General features: G+C 41.0%; 1 protein-coding gene across 3 annotated transcripts in view; it reads left to right on the top strand.

The window, feature by feature from the left end:
• sipa1l3 (signal-induced proliferation-associated 1 like 3) overlaps positions 1–14,387 on the top strand; it is an 82,624-nt gene that overhangs the window by 40,769 nt on the left and 27,468 nt on the right. Inside the window, exon 2 of one of the 3 annotated variants that reach the window (XM_040009257.1) lies at positions 5,581–5,663. The exons of 1 other annotated variant lie outside the window; for it this stretch is intronic. The gene's annotated coding sequence lies outside the window, so the exon portion shown is untranslated. Of the gene's footprint in view, positions 1–5,580; positions 5,664–7,503; positions 7,664–14,387 lie in introns of those variants that run through there. One more of the 3 variants, XM_040009259.1, reaches the window with a different exon arrangement.

Here is a 14,387-nt window from a genome sequence, read left to right as displayed (position 1 = left end):
TTATTTTTACACATCAACCAGCATCTGGCCAATCCACCACCTTTCATTGTTTATACCGTTACAAAAAAAAAAAAAAAAAAAATCATCGGCCCATAAAAATGAAAAATCACCATCGGCCCACCAGGCAAAGGCGCGATGGCCAGTCCAGCTATGGTCGTGCCATCAGTTAACCTTTCCAGGGTTGCCAACCCCTGCTATAGATATAAAAGCCAAGCTCAAGAGTTTGATGTATGGCTTTTAAGTCCATCAAACATTGTGTCCTTCACAACCATCCTTATAAAATGTCAGGAATTTGCCAGGCTGAATTATGTTATGGGAACAAAAATAAGTAACAGATTCTGGAAGTCTGCTGATGTGTGCACTTTTCTGCCACTCAGCTTTCTCAACAGTTTAGAGGCCATGCAGTCCTGCTTCGGTGCTCATGTAGAAATTGTTGTTAGAGATGGACAGACTATATAGTCCTCAGTGGAAGGAAAAAAACATGTCTTAGTATAGTAAAATAATAAAATAACAGGATCAACTCCAGCGCCTTTAAAGATCTTCAGCTTTGGAGAGAGGAACCAGCTGATGGACATGTTATCTACATTACTGTGCTGCGCCTTTATTATTTACTGCTCTGCTCTCGGGTTGTGTGTCCTGATTGCCTGCAGCCGACCGCCTACACTGTACATCTTCTCGCTGTTGCACCTTTACGTTCCTATAGCAACCAGCACCAGCATAGCGATTAAACATCTACAGCAACATTTCCAAGTGGTTTTGGTAAAAAGGAGCCCTGTGTATTACACATGACTTCATCGCTTATTTTCCTCCTGTGTTGCCCAGACTTTAAGCCCACAGTCTGTGGACTTCATTCACTTCTTAGACATTAAGAAATGTGTGATTTGAAGTTTCTTTTTTTAAACCTGCATGTGATCACTTAGCCTGATTGTTGATGTTAGGGTAATTGATGCCAGATAAGAGTTGCCCTGGTTGTGTTTAAGTTTATTTCATGATTTAACATTATGGAAAGAAAGACTGATAGAGTTTGGGTGTTTTTAACGTAAAATGCTTTGAGTAAATGGTCACAGCCTGAATCTATTGATGGATTTCCTTAGACATGATGTGAGCTGAGTCATACCCTGCTTGTGTCAAATAATGCAAACTGAGCACGCTTACACTGCAAATACATATGGGTACATTTGCATGGGAGGCTCATCAGTCTCAGATTCGTATTGATTAAATGCTGATTGATCAGCCCAGCTCTCACCCTGATGTATTTGTCGTATGCAGTGATATCTTTTTATGACAGTGGGACAGAGCCATACATCATTATCGTGTGACACATAGAAGAAGGAAGCAAACCAGGCTCCTTTTTTTTTCTTGCCTTTTTTTTCCCACCCACGGCTTCATTTTAATGTGAATTAATTAAAGCGGAGGAAGACAAGAGGGGTCATGCATGGGAACAGAGATGCAAAAGGGAAGCTGCCATGTCTCCCCCTCCCAAGCATTAGAGTGTGAATGGGGCTGTCCACCCTCTCCGTAGGGGGCCTCCCTGTCCTGAAACATGTGAGCTCATTACACATTTCAGGCTCCTGTTTGATATGTAAACATGAAAACGTACACACAATATTCTGGAATCTAGATATTAGATCTAGATATTTTACAGTGTATGAGCAATGTAGATGATGGCACTGACTGGGAAAAGCCTAAAAAGTATTTCCTTTTAGCTATAGCTAAGCTAAATAATTGCTTGCTAACCGACAAAATAAGCAATTCCAACTTCCTCAAAGTGGCATTAAACCAGCAGAAATGTTGAATTACATCTAGTTACATACTTTCAAATAATATTTATCGCCATAAGGAAAAATGCATGTGAAACACATCAATTAAAGAAATTAATATCTTTATGCTTTAACAAAAAACTTGATTTCACCTTTCACCTTATTAATTTTATTTTATATTAAAGTTATCATATATTGGGTATTTTTAGGTAATCTGTTAATTTCTGCAGTGAGAGGCTAGTGTGGGGAAAAACTTCTGTACATTATCTGATGCACAGGTGTGGAAAAAGAGCAGCGATGTGCACAGACACTGATGATGTTTCAGTGTCAGTAAAAACGTCAGTAGGCTTAACTCTGAAGGAACACTGACGCAGCAAAATTGCATCAGTGTTAATCCCATCTTAATCACGACATAATACTAATGACGGTGCAGGCTTACACACACACACACACACACACACACACACACACACACACACACACACACACTCTTTTAATGCCATCAGTGGTTGCTGCACATCTTCTGCAGGTAAAATTTCTTGTTCTTCTCTGAAACGTCTGTAGCAGAATTTATTTATTTATAGCTTCACACTGAAGTCTGTATCCCACTGTCCTGAAAACATAACATATGTACACAGACGTACACACAGGGGGATCAGGCCTGTTCTGGCAGCAATCACAGAAGCAGACAGTGACTCCACTGCTGTTCGTGCAGATATACAAAACTAAAGCCTCGGTCAGCAGGGACCTGTGAACACCTGCTCTTAGCTCAGCTCTGCTCTCTGCTGCATGTGAAGGGTTAGTGGTGTGAACATGTGGTGCTTGTGGGGGCCACCGAGGTCATTTGTCTTCATCCATGGTATTCATTGGATTTTCTGAACTTCTACGGCAGCGTGCTCTGCTCTGACACAGCCATTCATCAGGACCACTGGACCACACAATGCAGCAGAGCCATCTCCTTTCACTAACGTGTTTTGTGGCATGCAGGTGGTTTATAAGAGGACTGCACTACGAATGGGCGTATGCGATTCCCATGACTGCTTCATTAAGCTGTGGAAAAGTTATAGACATAAATGGCCTTTTTTATGTACTATTTTTAAAGTGTGTTAGAAATAAGTGACAGTCGAAATGTGTGTTTGTGTAGGTCATTGTTACTTGTCCTCTGATAATGTCTCTGACTGTACTATTCCGCTCTCAATAGGTCCATTTACTGTTTAACAAGAAAGCATTAAATGCTGCCTTCCATGTGAGCATGTGCAGAGCCTGAGGCAGAAAGTCTGGTTTAACAAAGAAAGTTTAAAAAGCCCCCACAGTGGTTGGGTCTTGATGCAGCAATGTCATCATATTTGTTTCCATGCTGTGATGCGACGTGGTGCAGCTCATATGTTTTGCACCTCTCCTCAAACTTTACATAAAATTTCATGTAATTTACTGCAGTAAAAAGTGAGATTACTTTTGGAAAACGAATAAAGCGTTAACTCTGTTCCCTGAAACATTCTGACAACAGTACAACTTTGTCAGATGAAGAAGATGATGCTCTTTTGTTGTCTTTAAGTTTTCCAAATATTCACTCCTTTGTTTATTTCACATGGATGTATTTTTTAAGTTAAAAATGGAAATTAAAAGGTTAATAAATCTGCTGTTTTTCCAGTTGTGAATATAAAATAATGTGAATAGTTGTGTACGTGTAGGCGTACTCGGTAAACATAGAGCTAGTTTTCATTCTATGCTTCTGCATAGATGTTAGGGAGAGTGTTTTCTTGATTTTACTGCTATAATGTGTCCTTCAGAGAGAGAGGGAGGGTGCACGCGCGGGTGTGTGTGTGTGTGTGTGTGTGTGTACGTGTACAGTGTCTTACACTGACAGGCAGGTGTAATTACTTTCAGGGGTCTGCGGTGCAAAGTCTTCCATGGTTGGGAAGTTTTCACTTTGAGTTTAATTTCATTTTCAGTGCAGTGGAGTGGAACCTGAGCCTTAAATCTGTGCTGATGCTGCTAGCTTTAAGGACCCTCACTGTTGTAGTAAAATAGATGCTCATGCAATCACTGACCCTGCTCCACCCTTGCTCTCCCCCACTGCCAAAGACAGTGTGATTATGCTTTGTGCGGCAGGATAAGTGGACTCTGATTGATCATTATTGATCAGAACTGTATTTGCCAGACAGTAATGGGCCTGCCCCTCAGGACATTATGTCTGCTGCTTCTCTGGCCCCCCTTCTCCCCTATCTTTATGTCCTACTTCAAGGGCCCTCCTTCTCATTGTTTAGCCTCTAATCACAGAGCACTAAGCTCCTTCACTTTGCCTCCACTTATCTTCTGTGTTTCCATCTATGTTTAAGACAGAGGTTGAGGATGGAGGTGGATTGTGAAGTTAATCAAGTCAGGAAGCATGTGTGTTTGTTTCTCTTTACGGCTCTGTGCAGATCAAGAACTTTTTCCAGGAAGAATTTTGCAAAGCCTACTTTAAATGATGTTTTTAAATGTATTTGCATACCTGCTTGCTTGTGTGTATACAAACTTCTTTGAAGACTGCATCATGGTTGCTGGCAGTCACTAGGTGAAATCGGTCGGTGCTGCACCTGAAACCTCATTGTGATGCTTTGGTCTCTAGCAGATTGCTGTAGTGAATGAGACTGACCTGTCTGCAAACACTCAACGATAAAGTAGCTTTAAAACTTTGAAGAGTTCACCTTCAAATTAAAAGTGTGCCTTTTGAACCATGTTGGTTTCACTGGTGAGGCACCACTTTTACTTCAGAATCTTTGCTTCTGGTTTATGTTACACGCTTTCAGTTTCACTACTGCTGAGGAAGCAGATGGTGGTGAGTGTTTGCAGGCAAGTTGGTGCCTTCCACCAGGTGACCGAGGCAGTCTACTGTCAACCAAAGCAGACACAAGGAGGGTTTGGGAACAGCACCATATTTCCAGCCAGCAACCTTCAGCAAGCGTGTCACTGACCAGTCTCCAGGCCTGTGTGACTAAGACATACATCACAAACTGTTATAGTTCAGTGATAACTGTAAAAATCTGAATTATATACTTTTCAGCTTTAAGCCAAAATTAATCATTAAAACACTAAAAGAAGTGGAGACTTGACCCCTCTTCCTTTTGACAAAGCCGAGCAGTAAGTGCCTTCAAGATTGAAAGTACAAACTTAACTAAATAGAAAAAAGAAACTGTTCCATGGGACGCATATGTCCAATAAAAGCAAGTATTTCATTAGCATGCAAATATAGCTGATATATTGTCTTAGTTTTCTTTTTTCCTCACTCCTCTGTGTTGTATCCCTGATGCAGGGCTCTGTACTTGGGAACATTTTTCCATTTAGCTGTATAAATCTGATTATATGTGGGGAAAAAAAATCACAAACTGCGCTGTGCTTTTCTGCAAAACAATCATCCAACATAATTTCCCCTCCTCTATCCAAGAAGTCAATTACAAACATGGGTTCATTAAACAATGGTTTCACTTTAAGTAATAATTTTTTATTGTACCATAACGACTGATTGTGGAGTCTGCCAGCTTGTTTACAATACAGATAGACCGCCCTGAGCCTCTTTGTTTGTACTCCTCACAAACAATAGACGATGTCTGTGTGAATGCTCTGATGAGCGTGGAACTGATTACAGCTACACATACACACATTATCAGTACCACACACAGATTATATGACATGCAAAAAGCTGAAAACATTGTGCCACATTTTATTCCACAAGTTAGGCTCACCTGTTTGGCATTATAAAAGAAACTTTACAATTATGTAACACCAAACAGAAGTTGGTATCATTTTTTAATAAGATGTTTGTGCCTTGTCTGTACAGAGTGAAAAACCGGGCCGCTTCTGCCTGCACAGTGACGTCAGACGTCACCACAAGCTTTGCCTGCACAGCTGAGGGCAAAAAAGGTAAAATTAGCATGAATGGTGATGGGTATCTGCATGGGTAATTAATTTTTTATAATGTTGATTCTTGAGCTAAATGTTCATGAGCCATCTGAAACAGTTTACTGTCAATGGATGTTTGTGTCGGTTGTACAGCCATTGTTGAGTTTGAACATAGTTCTTGGGTATAAGCAAAGTGAGATTTAAAGACTCGATCAGAGGTTAATTGTCTTGATAACCTCAATATTTTTCTGCAGTGGAGGTGGGAGCTGTCAGCTCTGCACTGCTCTCTAGGAGATAAAGCACTTCCTCATCTGCATTTTGTACTGATAATGGAAAGCAGGTCACTTGACATGTACTCTGCTTGCATAAAGGAGGGCTACACATGCAGCCACTGTCAGAAAACACTCTGAAGTGTCTCATAGCTGTCTCTCTCTGGTTTCTGTAACAGCTGCTTTGCTCTGTTTCACTCTGGTTGTTGTCATGAATGTGTGAATCTGATTTATAGCTCTTTTGTTTTGTTAGCTTCAGGAAGCATTTTGATTTGTCTCCGAGCTGTCTGCATTCACCCACAAAGCCTTTTCTAACATAAATTCAATTTTGTTACTGCTCAGGCTAATTTATTCTTAAAATATATAGTTGAGTCTTGACATGTACTTTTCATCGTGCTGCAATTTACACATATATCAGATCTTCTTACACAGCATAAGACAACATTAAATAGTTAGAAAAGTGCAGTAGATTCATCAGGGAGAAATATTATTAGTGACATTTTGATGGAAAGAAACGTAAATAAGTTAGGATATGTGTGTGTGTGCTGAGTGTGCCCGCAACTGTTTGCCTGCGCTCGGTTCTGTGTTGCACATGAAACCGCCTCATGGTTGTTCTTACAGGAGACGGACATTGTCACGATCTCTAATGGACGCTGTAGCTATCCTGTTAATATCTGTGAATGTGTTACTTCACTGTGAATAAATCTGATATAATCTTATCTTCAGTGTGATTAAGAATCTGGATTTTTCACACATTTAGTTAAATAAATTAAATGAATCTAACATTTCCCAGAAAAGTGATAAGTGCCAGGGCTACAGCTAAGTCTTTATTCTTGATTAATCAGTTAATCTTCAAGTGCGCAACCTAAGGCGAACAGAAAATGTTTTAGAGCCCAAACTGACTAAATCAAATGACGTGTCTTCTCAGAAATGTTGATTACGTGGCAGATTTTTTGCATGAAACTACATGTAGAAGCAGAGACTATGGTACAGTGTGCTTGTATCTTTCAGTACAGCTGTTAAGTCAGCTGCTTTTGCTAAGAAAGGCTGTGGTGGTTCCACTTGGCATCTGAGGTTCATGACCCTTTTCCTGCAGGGACTTTTCCTGAAATGCCCTTTAACAGTTCACTGAATCATCATCATCATCATCGTCATCATCAGCTCCTGGCAAGTTGACTACTGAGAGAAAGGGGAACTAACATGTTCTGTGTGGAAATGAGCGGTGCTGTTTTATAGAAATTTTTCTGCGGCAGTGGAAATTGAAACATCAAGTGGTGCAATATGTGAATACTTTCATAATCATCTTGACCTCCCTTCTGTGATTTTTGCACAATCCCTTCAGCTTTCTGTTCAGCCGCGTTATCTCACCATTACCACAGATAAACCAGTGAATGATGAATCGCGGTGTGGGCTGCAATTTGTGATCTTCCAACTGGATGCAAATCATTAGACTCATTACGTCAGAGTGTGTGTGTGTGTGTGTGTGTGTGTGTGTGTGTGTGTGTGTGTGTGTGTGTGTGCACTAAATGAATCTAGCTCTTTTCACCCCAACCCCCGGTCTTTCTGCTTCTCTTCCTCCTCGGCCTCGCGAGCTGCTTTAGTGTCCTGGGACAGCAGCCTGACGGACAGACAGGCAGATGGAAGTGACGTTGGCGACATCAGCGGGATTCAGCAAAAGCAAAGTAGATGGAAATCAATGGCGACAATGACAGTGGGGTCAGGAGAGACTTGAGGAAAAGGCTGGGGAGGAAAGTGAGTGGAGAGGAAAGAGCTGCAGCTTAGTAAAGTTCAGTGTAAGATAGAGATGTCTCCTACAGATAACTCAAACGGACCTATGAGCCCAACACAGACCGGAGTCAGAGGTATTCATTGTGTGCTTCCTTCCAGCCTGGTGTGCTGCAATGCTAGTGTTGTTTAAAGTGTTTCCTTGAAAGTATTGTTGTTGTTTGGTGTTTCCTGGTTCACATTAAGAATGTGATTTCTCTGTAAAGAATAGGTTTAATTTGGAATAGGTCATGGGGTGCAGTCTGTTGGGATAATATCAGAACAACAAGGCTGGATTTGCATTTATTTCTTAGAGGATGTTTCCTGTTGTAGGAAAATGTGGATCTTTAACAGCTGGTTTTTGACAGTGCTGCCTTGTCAGAAGCAGAGCCTCCATTTGCCACGTATGCCAACATCAAATTTGGTTATCAAATCTGTTGTTGTGGAAGGAAAAAAGGTTACCTCTTCAGTCTCATCAGGGAGTTGCAGGCAGACACCTGCAGACATCCTGTAGCCTCCTCCTGACTCCTCCACTGCAGAGCGCTGTCCGGTCCACTGAACACACACTCACTCCCTTTTAATGGCACCGACCTTTCTGAAATCTACTGAGGATTTCTTTTTATTGAAGAGTTTACCATTAGCTTGTTATTTTTGACCAAAGCCACCTTTAAAGTGGATGTATTATGTCTATATCCAGCTCCATTTTTATTCTTGGACTCTGTAAGAGTTGCTTTGCATGACAAAATTAATGCCTGTTTATCTTATAGTGCAGCCCCTCAATTCATCCTCTGACTGCCCTTTAGGCCATGCTTCTTCTTCGTGTTCACACCAAACACCCTAGAATTTTTTGTCGGTCATTAATTATTAAAGAAAAAAGATCATAGTTGAATTTTTAATGAAGTAAAGGTCAGTAAATTCAGGTCAGCATCAACACACTGTTGTTTTCCCTAAATCAAAAAATTCATTCAGTTTAGTTTCACTTCATACTTTTTCAAACAAGAAAACCAACATGCTCAACTCTAAATAATCCATTTAATGGGTGCTCAGCCATGTAAGTGTCAGCTTATGAATGAGAACTTCAGCTCTCATACTTACACATATAAAGTATTTGCTATTACAAGGCAATAAAAATAAACTGACAAGGCTTTCCTCTGTGTTTCTAATAGTCATGTAAAACACCACCAGGACCTAACCTCTAATAGGCAAAGGTGGCAACAATACATCAATGTGCAACTCCACCCACATGTACAGATCATCGAAACCTGTACAAAACAACACACACCATTAACACCGTCTGAAACACATTCACAGACAAAAACAAACCCAGACTATGACAGTTCCTCATTTAGTCAGCCAGGGTCCAAAGTTTGTAAATGATAAATAAATACGTGACAGAGAGCTTATGTTCTCTGTCACCGCCTCTTTTCAATGACTCAGTCGCTTCAGGCTGAACAACTCAAAAGTTATAAGTTGATAAATGATGCTGTAGTAAAGAAGACAGTGTGCAGAAATCTCCTCAATCTCTGTCTTAATATGTATGAGTTACTGATGAGTCATTCCTCTTGTCCATATGTGACTGCACCTTATTTTGACAAAACAAATTTCCCATGTGTGGGACTAATAAAGGTTATCTTATCTTATCTTATCTTATCTTATTTTCTTATCTGAAAGCAGGTTATGTGATAGTGAAGGACCAGTAATTAACAAAGATGTTTGTATCATGTTTTTGTGCTTGATTTGAGGGCTGTCAAACTGTCTCAGATCAGCTGTAGATGTTTTGTTTAACTTCTATATCAGGTTAATAATGACTAACCTGGGGTCAGTCGAGACCTGGCATCTTCTTGCCTGACCTGTTCTCTTGCAGTCGTGGTGGCATGAATGCCAGATGTTGTACTCTGCTCCTGTCCGCCAGTCATACATTTCACCATCTGTTTGTCAAACCACCCCATGATGTAGCTCACACTCTAGTGTTGTTTGCACTGTTTGTAAGTGTTGTAGATGTTTTATATCCAGAGAGTTTTGTTTTTGTCTTTTGGCGAGTTATCGCCTGTTATTATATCATCAGAAGCCCCTTTGTCTTTGTTCTTGTTGCCAGCATACGTCTGGTTCATCCCTCCTTATCGGTCACATTTCACTCTGATCTCAGGTCTGCCTGCATTGCTTTGACATACCAGTGAGCAGCACCTCCTCCTCCAGAGTGATTGCACTCATTCCGCTGGAAGCTGCACTCTTCTGCGAGCTCTGTCATTACTACCATCTAAGCAGTGTAATTACCAGCCTCGATGTGTGTTTGCGGTGCGGGATTCAAGCCTGCATCATGCTGGGCAAGCCGGAGTGGGTGAGCAGAGCGCGCGAGAGAGAGCGTGAATGGGAGAGCCAGAACAGGGGAGGTACATCCCTGAGCTAACTAATTACTGTATGTGAGTAATTAAAAAGCATTAAATGTCTGCTATTTATCTTCTGAAGTCGGTGCCAGAGACTGTGCTGGATGTGTCTGCCCTCCTCTCACTGAAGAGGAGGGAGATTAAGTCTTTTTTTTTTCTTTTTTTTCCTCCCATGTGTGTCTCCTTTTTTGCCTGTTTGTTTGCAGTCAATGATCAATTTTTTTATGTTGATTTGCTTTAAAAGTACTCTCTTACTTTAAATACAACTGGTTCTCAAGATTCCCACCATCAGGTATACAATATATTAGCTCCTTACTGCTAATTACTTATGCATGAGGTGAAAGTGAATCTTTGTGATGGGGAGGTTTCTTCCTCACACAGCAACAGCATTTGTTTTGTCTCAGTACCATTTACTTAAGAAAAACTTGGACTTTGAGTTGAGAATTTGACGTCCAGAGAGTTTGCATTTAAGAAAATTAACGACATTACCATCAGCCTCAGCTCTACTTTTGCTTACAGCTCATCGGCAGCTGTTAGTACTCTCGCAGATTTACAGTATTTAAACATCAAACATGCTAACCAACAGCATGTTAGTAGCACATCTGTGACCAAGTATTGCCACACAGTGCCTGTAGCATGGCTGTAGATCACATATGCACTGCATTACCTCACAGAGGGGCACCTCAAAGGCTGAAGTCCTTACTGCAGCAGCCTGAGTTTGACTCTGCTCCAGACCTTGAACTAACTACACGTCTCTCTACTTTTCTGTTTGTCCACATTATCCTATCTGCCAAAGGCCTAAAATACCAGTAACTAAATTAATAAAGTACACCTTACCTATACAATAAACACCAATAAACCAGGAAAACACACCAATAAACACAGAGCACCAAGAGCTTCTATAGGATTGGATGTTATTTGGCATCCACATTAGAAAGAACGCAGGTTTAAGTCACTATGCTGTTGGCTTCACTCACTCTGGGAGCTCCTGTTAATGAGAATACAGCTGATCTGAACCATCTCCTTGTAAATGTGAGAAAGGACAACTTCAGAAAATGTCCCGACCTGATTCACCCGGTGTTTTCCGGAGTTTATGTGTGAGAACAGCTTTAATCAGATGTGTTTCTCACTAAGGAGCTGTGTTCTGGCAAAGGTCACTGATAAAGAAGACCACACTCTCTACATTGCTTCTCTCATCAGGCACCTCAGACATATAATGAAGCCATTCTACCGCTCCGGCAGCTGGGGCGGATAATCTGCGATTGGGCCTCAGTGGATCACAGGACAGCCCTCTGAAAGAGGAAGGACTCTGTCAGAAAGCATGATCAGAGCAGGCGTCTTTGGGCCGGAAGTGACTGTGGTTCCGTAAAAACAAAGACATGATACATCCGCGCGGCTGTATGACGATAGGGAGATTCTGTTTGCCGTGAATGAGTTTTGTTGATGTTGCCCATGTGCGTGTGTTGTGTATGAGTAATGCGGTCTTAATGCCAAAAAGGACTTGAGCTAGCTCTCATAAAAGCCATTGTGTATCATAAAAGACACTGGGACCACTGTGAGCTGCCTTTACACAATGGAAAGCTCAACGTTATGCAAATTGGACTTTGTAAAGCGATAGCCACCCCAGGAGTCGACATTTGTAGAGTTCACAAAGACAAGTGTAGCTGGAGAGAGGACATTTTTCTGCTCGTTCTCACTGGAAATAGTTAAATGTTTAACTCCTGTCTTTCTGGAGCTTCCCTTGCAGCTTTGTGCGCAACAGTGTAGTGTGTCACTGCTTAAATTTTAATGCTGGGCGTAATTATGCAGCGGTTCGTTGTGTTTGAGCGTGTGTTCCTGCTGTTGTTTGAATCATATTACATTTTTTAAAGCGCTTGTCTTACGAGTAAAATTGTACTGCTCCTCTCTGATTAACTATGACCATGAGTTTGGCAACTGGTGAAAGTGAGGTGAAAGCACCATGTGATGACACGTACGGTTGAATGTGATGCAAGAAACAGGTGACAGATGAGTGGCATATATGATGGAAGTGGGGACATGAAACCCTAGGATTTTATGAAAGTTAAGTATAACAGCAGAGTAATATGGAACTCCAAAGAAGTACAAAAAATTAAATGGTGAGCAGTGGAACTTTATGGGCATATTTTATAAAGGTATATATGCAGATGATGAGCTTATTCACTGTGAGGAGCCTTATATAGATAAGAGCTTTAACCTCACAATGGAGAACTAAATGGAGACTGAGATTAGACAGAAACCTGAGAATGATAAAGGAAAGAGAGAAATTCTAGTGGTCTGTCTGCAGCATAGAGAATTAAGCACATTTACATTTCAGACATTAAGCTGAATATCATATTAATAATAAGTAACCCCCCACTGAGACTGCATTTTATCACATTTTCACACTTGCCAAATTCCCTGTTGGTATCTGCAGCTCTTAAAACATTTTCCATAACCCGTGGTTTCTGTTTCATCTAAAATAGCTGTTAAATATGTGCATTCCAGGTCCAGTCCAGGTAAGCAGTAGTTTGGCTACAAAATGCTCTGATGGCTGCAGGTTATCAGAAAAAACACCTAAAAAAAAACAAACAAAGAAAGTGGGATTGTCTTGACAGCACAAGGATAATATGTCTGCCAGTGTCAATGCAGGCCGGTTTTCTGGTTTTCATGGCTCTGACAGTACATGCTGCAGAGAAGATAGAAGTCAGACAGAACAACGTCTTATAGTGAGATGAGACTGAAACTGTCCACTGCAGCCACTGTCTTCATGCTGAACTCTGCTGTCACTCACTTTCTTTGCAACCAATCAGTATTCTACCCAGGGCAAAGTTTTGTTTGTAGCCTCTGCATTGGTTGAATTCCCACAATCCCTCTCACAGCATAGCGAGAGCTGGTCAAATGAGCACAAACAACACCATAAATCCACATCAGTCTCTTCAATACTTATATGCTATGCTGTAGTTACTTAAATGTAAGTAAATGTTCTTCAAAGCACTAAAGTGAACCTTTTAACTGTTCGTCACCCGCAGTGAAGGTTTATCGGGTTTCTGTTTAGAAAGAAAGATCCAAAGCATGTCATTTGACTATTGCCCTCCTGGTTCCAGGGCAATAGTCAAATGACTATGGGTTTGGTTTAATTCTCAGTAAAAATTCTGAGTCAGTTTTCAGTTAAATGTGAGGTTTTAAATGATTTTGAAGATTATGACATTCTGATTTCATTAACTATTTACGCAGCGTCCCAACATTTTTCACCGCAGAGCTGTACTGCCAAGATCCCTTACTGGGTCTCTCTTTACATTTGCATATGGACCACCATGCCAGCACATTATCATTTCTTGCTGTCACGCAGTCGAGTCATAACCACATCATGAAAAAAAGAAAAAAAATAATAAATTCCCTGCCGGTCACCCTGAAGTACCAACGAAATCAAAACCAAAAACACGCAACCATGACTTCAGTCTATTGTCTGCACTCACAATGACCCAAGATCAGAATAGTCCAGTCTTCAGGTTGACAGAGTAAGCTGGACGTGACCGTATTCCTGTACCTGTTCGATGAACATGTAACCATAAAACCTCAGAAGAGAGGGATAACAGAAGTCTTTATAAGGCTAGTTCATTTTTAAGACTTGGTGCTGTGTGAGTGTTATGTTAAAACATACTGTTGTGGTTCACCAAGCAGTGCTCCAGTCTCCTCCACCCACTTTCTTGACTTTTGATATCTACTTTAGCCAAAAGGGTGAGGTTTGGTAAAGTGTTCTTTTGCTTTCTCTTTCTCTCTCTCTCTCTCTCTCTCCTAAAAACTATGAACCACACAAAGTTGTTTGTTTAGTGTCGCGCTGCGGAAAGAGTAGAAACAGAGAAACTTTTTTGTGACTGTCACAGCCGTGAGCCCACATAACAGCGAACACAAATATAGCACGCTTTTGTTTTTTTGGTATATAAAAAAATTGGGGGGTTTCATTTACTCATGCTTAAAATACAAAACAATCATCAAATGGCCCAGAATAAGAAAAGAATGCATAGACTTTTGTGTTTATGTGTGCAGTCGCCCCGTCCCTCAAAGATCATTTTTGAGCCCTGCTGTAATCTATGCAGTGGGAAAATGCATCAGTGTATTTAAACTGTCTGTGCACTCTCCCTGTTTGGATTTGTATTACTTTCTTGTCTGATAAAATTAGCTAGTGTTTCTGAGGTTTTAATCTGCAGCAGAGCGGCTGCAGCCTTCGTGTCCTGTGGGTGTGCGGCTTTCTGTGTGTGCACGCCATATGTGATAATAATATCCCTTGTCAGCCTCCTGAAGATTAGCCTGGATGGGAGAAATCCTCT

The sequence above is a fragment of the Simochromis diagramma genome, unplaced genomic scaffold (genome assembly GCF_900408965.1).
Source record: "Simochromis diagramma unplaced genomic scaffold, fSimDia1.1 OVJJ01000344.1, whole genome shotgun sequence".
Taxonomy (NCBI): domain Eukaryota; kingdom Metazoa; phylum Chordata; class Actinopteri; order Cichliformes; family Cichlidae; genus Simochromis; species Simochromis diagramma.
The sequence above is the reverse complement of the archived record's forward strand: the minus strand, read 5'-3'. Positions and strand labels throughout refer to the sequence as shown.